This window comes from Urocitellus parryii, chromosome 1 (assembly GCF_045843805.1).
Source record: "Urocitellus parryii isolate mUroPar1 chromosome 1, mUroPar1.hap1, whole genome shotgun sequence".
NCBI classification, from domain to species: Eukaryota; Metazoa; Chordata; class Mammalia; order Rodentia; family Sciuridae; genus Urocitellus; species Urocitellus parryii.
In genome coordinates, this window is record NC_135531.1 from 161,570,917 (window position 1) to 161,577,102 (window position 6,186).

Consider the following 6,186-nt stretch of genomic DNA (forward strand, 5'->3'; position numbering starts at 1 on the left):
CTGAGCTCTCAATATTCCATCTCTTAAGAGAAAAATCACTTTCCACTCCTCTGGCCCACAGAGGGAAGAGCCAAATTGTTACAGCCTTGGAATCACTAAAATTCTGAGATGACGACTTACTGGAAGTGCAAGCCCTTTGGGTGTCCACAGAAAGGCTCCTAGTAGCACAAGACCCACCCACCCTATTTGTCTACGCCCTCCGACAATTGGTGGGCGGTGCCTCTCCCCAGCAGCCAATCATGCCGGGCTGCGGCACACAGGTTCCCCCCCATGACGAAATGTGGGCGGGGCCAGGCGGGACAGTATATAAGAGATGCAGGGCTGGGATCCTTAGTATCTGACTGGCCCATCCGCCAGTGCTGGGTCAGGAGGTTTAGACGCTGGTCTGGAAGAGCTGGGAACGCGAAGGACTTGAAAGCGAGCTGCTGGGGAACTCGCAATTGGAAATGTTACGGGCGGCCGGGGTGCTTAGGGCCTCGAGGCCGGGGATTCGGCGAAGTCCGGGACGCCAGCTTTGGAGCGACACCACGTTCCAAGTGCTGAAGCAGCAGCTGCCCAGTGACACGGTGGCCCCGCTGCCCGTGGTGAAACCTTACCTTTTCGATCTTCTCACCCACTGGCGAGGTGACAGGGCTCAGGCAGGAGAGCGTGGGAGAGCTGGACCAGCATGGCCAACAAAGGACCATGCGCTCTGCTGAGGTCACAGCCGCGTTGGTGTGGCCATTTTTCTCTGAGCTGCGCTTGGCACCCACATGTCTTCCTCCCCAACCTGCGAAGAGCGCGTGGTCGGTACACAACCCTCGTTGTCCCCAAAAGCTGTCCTCTGTGATATGCCAAAGTCTGTGGGAAATCGCAGATTTGCAGATATATCACAGTTATCATCCAGGTTGTAGACAAGATCCTGCCACCTGTGTCTTGGATGTGTTGCAGAAGAAATGAAGGGGCTTTCAGCGCAAGTGCCCAAGGGGAAAAAAACATGAAATACAGGCAGGGAAGTGGGCGCAGGAAAAGGTCCTGGCAGATGTGGGATGTTAGGATGCACTGTGTAGGCCACTCCTACTGCTTCCTGGGGAAGATAGAAATGGAGGGAAATCGATTTGCTCTCAAAACGTGGCTTCTTGTGTGCTATTTTGAAGGGTGAACGTCTTCATTTGGTGACAAGCTCAAATGACAGGGTTTCTCCAGCAGAGGAAACTCCCAGTTCCTTCCCCTTTCTGGCACCTTCATTCTTTGCAACCATAGATGAAGAACCCCAAAGGGCAAGCTGAGGTTGCTGAAGAAACAGTAGGGCTCCTGAGCCAGGTTTGCTGGGGAGAGGAACACCGGTGGGAGACTGATTACAGGAGACTCTCCAGCCCCACCGCAAATCTCATCCCGCTCTGCAGACTTCCGTGTTTGTCTTGCTTTCATCTCTTCTCCCTGTCTTGTTTCTTTTCCTGTTTTACTTATAACTACCTTCTCTCCATTCCGACCTTCTCATTGCCTCTGGTCTCTCTTTTTTTCTCTCCTTCACTCATCTTCTTCCCCTTTTCTTTCCTAATTGTCTTATCACCCTCTCTAGAAAGTTTTACATTTGGACCAAAAATGAATCCAACCTTTCCTTTTCTGCCATCTTCCAGCATCAAGCTTTTAGTATCTAGGGATTTGTGAGCTACCAGCATTCTGAGGACCTCTCTCCAAGGCCTGTCTGATTGCCCACTCACCACTGAACGATCCCATTGCTTCCACCTATCAGCACCTGGTAGATATTGCCCTCCCCAGACTGCTCCTTCAACTTGGGTAACTGAAGTCCCTCCCACCAGTGAGAACTGGGAAGCATGGTGGAGACTATAGACTTCTTCTCCTTCTCTGCTCATTGTCAATCTCCAGTTTACTCCAGAAGCATCTAAAGCATCTCCAGAACCCTGGAAACTTACAGCCATGTATAAAAGGGCCCCCATCAGCATCCCCCCCTTTGTTCTATTTATGTTGACTCCTAGGAAGGGAGGGAAAGAGGAACCCTGCTACAGCCCCAGCAGAAGAATGAGGCATGAAAAATGTTGCTGAGGACATGAAATGACAAAGCTGAGTCACCGCAGTAGAGTCTACTCTAGTTAAGCTAGTCTGCAGATTTCATGAGCTAAATCAGTGCCTACTGTTGTGGATGTTTGTTATACAGCACTATGGGCCATGGTTAGCTGATACAGTCTCTTAACACCTATGAGTCTGTCAGGGTTGGTCTCCTTGCAGAGATCTTAGAAAGCCTGACATGAGCCCAAGGAGACCTCGGAGAATTCCTTCTACCCAAATTTTCTGTTCTACCCTGGAAGTAGTGTATCTCTAGAAGGATCTTTCTAACTCCTACGATGAGAGAGGCCACAGGGCATGGTGGAAAAGACAGGTGGGCCAGGGAGGCTGGAGAGAGGTCACCCCAGTGCTGCTGGTGGAAGAGGGATGTTTGGCAACACCTATGTTCTATGTTCTATATGCAGAATTATTTGTAAGTACAGACCCTCTTTGACTTTGAGGAGGTTATGTCCCTGTAAACCCATCATGAGTTGAAAATATAAGCTAAAAATGCACTAAACACACCTCACTTGCAAATCCTAGCTCAGCAACATCCCACAGGAGCACTGGCCAGTCACCCTTATGATTCCGTGGGAGCTGAGGCTCTCTGCTGCTGCCTAGCTTCATAGAAATGGACCCTACACAACAGGTAGCCTAGGAGAGACTAAAATTCCAAATTCAAACTACGGTTTAAAAATCCTAAGTTGAAGGAGCCTAAGTCAGGGACTGTCTGTAGATTTATGCTAAATAGCACTTCCAACAACAAGCTCCATTTGCACATATGCACAAGGGAACATTGTCATATGAATCAGAAAAAAAAAAGAAAAACTAGAAATGACTCAGAGGTTCATGGGTAAGGAGGCAGATAAATAAACCATGGGGCACTGACAGCATGGAACAAGCTCAGGTGGTTAGAAATAACGAGGAAGACTTTTCCATGCCATCATGATTAAAACCTGAAGACAAGTTGTTTTCTTCAGTTCCTTAGGTGCACTGTGGCTTTTATTTTTTAAAAAGAAAACCAATAAAACTGAACCAAACACCATACAGTAACCTGAGATCACATTTTCCTTGGAGAGAATAGCTAGATATTGGGGGTGGGGGCAGACTGATTTATCAAATTAACTCCAGCTTTCTTTTTATTGTACAATTTTTTAAAAAGGCTTTATCTCTATCATCACTTATGTCCTTAAAAATCAAATTCAAAACATGAATTAAAAAGACCTAGATTTTGTAAACGAGCAGACCTAGTTGAATCCCAGCTATATCACTTGGGCTGTTCATTTCCTACTGGTGGTTTCAGTCTTCCTGCCTCCACCAAGGGAAGAAGTGATGGTGTCTATAGAGGGCCAGCATAATGTCTGGGCCCAGGAAAGGGCTTTTGAATGTCAGCTGACAGTGATGGACAGGTTCACTGGGAGCCGCACAGCTTGGACTGCTCATCCCTTTGGGACCTTGTTTCCCTGGGAATCCTGCCAGGTCTTTGGGTCATATGAGAACTGACCCTGGAAGGGGTGACCCTGGTGCTGCCGGGCCAGCACTCCAGCCAGCATGATGGCATCACAGGGCATGAGAAGCACATTGTGTTCTGTGACCTTGAGGGAGGTAGTTGGAGGTTGGGGACATGGTGTTTGCCTCAGTCTGGCTGAGCACAAAATAACCGAGCCACCACGAGGCACTTGTAGGTTCAAAACAGGAACTCCTTTTTTGCCCGAACTCACGCAAAGGCCACCCACGCGGCCCTTCCAGGAACCACCAACCGGAAATCCCTCCTCTGGCACTTCCCCAACCAAAGCAAACTCTCCAGAAATACCCAGGAGAACTCTGAAGTAGCACAAGAACTCCAAAGTAGCCAGACGGAGGTGGACAGCAGGGGTCTAATATACAATTGAATACACAGCTTAACATAACCATCCTCATCTCAATGGCTCCCTGGCGTCACCTCTCAACAACTCCTTCTGGCAAAAATGCCATGCATCATTCCGACTGGCTGTGGCTCTCAGCAGGTGTTGACATTGCAATGACATCTAAAATAACAAGCCCCTTGAGCTGTCCACGGGGTGCAGGAGAACCTCTTCCATGCACCCTGCTGGCTATTGTGACCGGCCAGGGGCGAGATGAGTCCCTGGTGATCGTTTCTTGCTTGAAGATGTGGAGCTGCTGGCTGTCTTGTCTGTACAACGAGGCTGAAAAACTAGTCCTGATGACCATAGGTGGTTGGGGAAGGTGAGCCTCCAGGCACTGTGCTCAGTGGTGCTCAGTAGAAGTGGATTCTCCTTCTCATCCAGCTCCACTGAGATGGGATTTTAGATGGATTCCCTTGATGCAGGCTACTGAGCAACCCCCTACCAGCCATCTTGAACCTAAGCTGGGTTCAAACTGCCTAGGCCTGTGTGCACCGGGGTTCCCGTAGAGCTTCTCTGCTGCTTAGGTCCACATCTGTGCACTCTCACCCAGGGCACCTTCCTCCCCACCTGGGCAACCCTTCTCCCCATGTCACACTCCTTCCCTAATTCCCTGTAATGTGTAGGTCCAAGCCCGTCTCTCTAGAGGGCAAGAAGTGCCTGTTCCTTTGGGTTCCCAGCACGTAACTGGAGGTCTGCAGAAAGCAGACCTTCATAAAGTGCTTCCCTGGACCCTCACGTCTTCTCTAACTCCAGGAAAGGGCTTTTAAAAACCTCCCCCCCACTCCCTGCCACCAGTCTTACCATTTTTGCCCCCTCTTGCTTGACACCTTTTGAAAGTAAGGTGAGACACGGTTCCTAACTGCCTGGCCTTCCCAGCAGGCGCCTGCTCTGTGTCAGCCTGACTGGCCTCTGGTCTCCTTCCACCTTCGCCTGCTTGCCTTTGCTTCTCTTCTGATTCCTGGTGATGGAATCTGCATTGGACAGAACAGGATTCTGGAAATGGCAGTCCCCAGCTCCAGTCCCAGCTGAGTGCCCATGAAGTCACCCCACTGTGACTCGATTCTGACCAGTGCCTTTCCTTTTCAAGAGCCTGTCATTGGAATCTCTGGGATCATTCCTTGCACAAAATCCATGGATATTCTCTTGACCTGGTGTCTCTCATCACCCCACCTACTGACTGCTGGCTTCCTTGCTTGAGAAGATTTCTATTTAAAAGATATCCCTTTCTCCTAGGTAACAAAAGCATCTTGGCATCTGGGAACTCTGGAGACCTGCCACTGCATGGAGTCCCAGCCATACACCTGGTTCCCCAGGTGAGCAGGAAAGAGGACCTTGGGCAAGTCACGTTCCCTTTTCAATATCTCGGTTTAGTTGTGTACTGGGTTGAATGGTATCTCTTCAGAAATTTATGACCACCCAAAGTCTCGAGAGGTGAACTTCTGTGGTCTGCCCATCTGTGGTTTCACTCTTTATGGCCTCTGAAGGAGGTCTTAAGTCAAATCATAGCTTTGGGGAAACTCCCTAACTTTTTAAGGTAATTTTTAATTTGGCCTTTACTTCAGAATTCTATTGTGACTCTTTTTTTGGGGGAGGGGGGAGTAACCAGGGATTGAACTCAGGGGCACTCAATCACTGAGCCACACCCCAGCCCTATTTTGTACTTTATTTAGAGACAGGGTATCACTGAGTTGCTTAGCACTTCACTTTTGCTGAGGCTGGTTTTGAACTTGCAATCCTCCTGCCTCAGCCTCCCGAGCTGCTGGGATTATAGAAGTGTACCACCATGCCCCGCCATTGGGACTCTAAATCAAGACACCGTATGATGAAGTTTGGGAGTATCTCTTCACTGGGGATTTAAGAAATGAAACAGCAAGGCAGCCTGCATTTTGATAGCTTTATTGGAACATGATGGTAACACAGAATGCTAACTCAGGTCCACCACATATGCTGCCTCTGGGCAGCAGGTACCCCACTTCTGCAGCCAGCCGAGTCTCCAGGAGGCCTCCAGAGGGGCCAGGACAGCCCAGATGCAGGCTGCAAGGAGTCCTCTGCAGTGGCAGGTAGCTAATGGGCTCCTGGGGTGGAGCCCTGACCAGCCGTGTCTGTGATCAGGCTGCAGTTTGCTTGCACTGTAGATCTTATGCCTCCAAATACTTGGCATGACTTGGAGACCCAGCTGTCTCAGACTCTTGGGGGAACTTCCAAAAGAGGGGTTTCTGGGACTTCCAGAAGA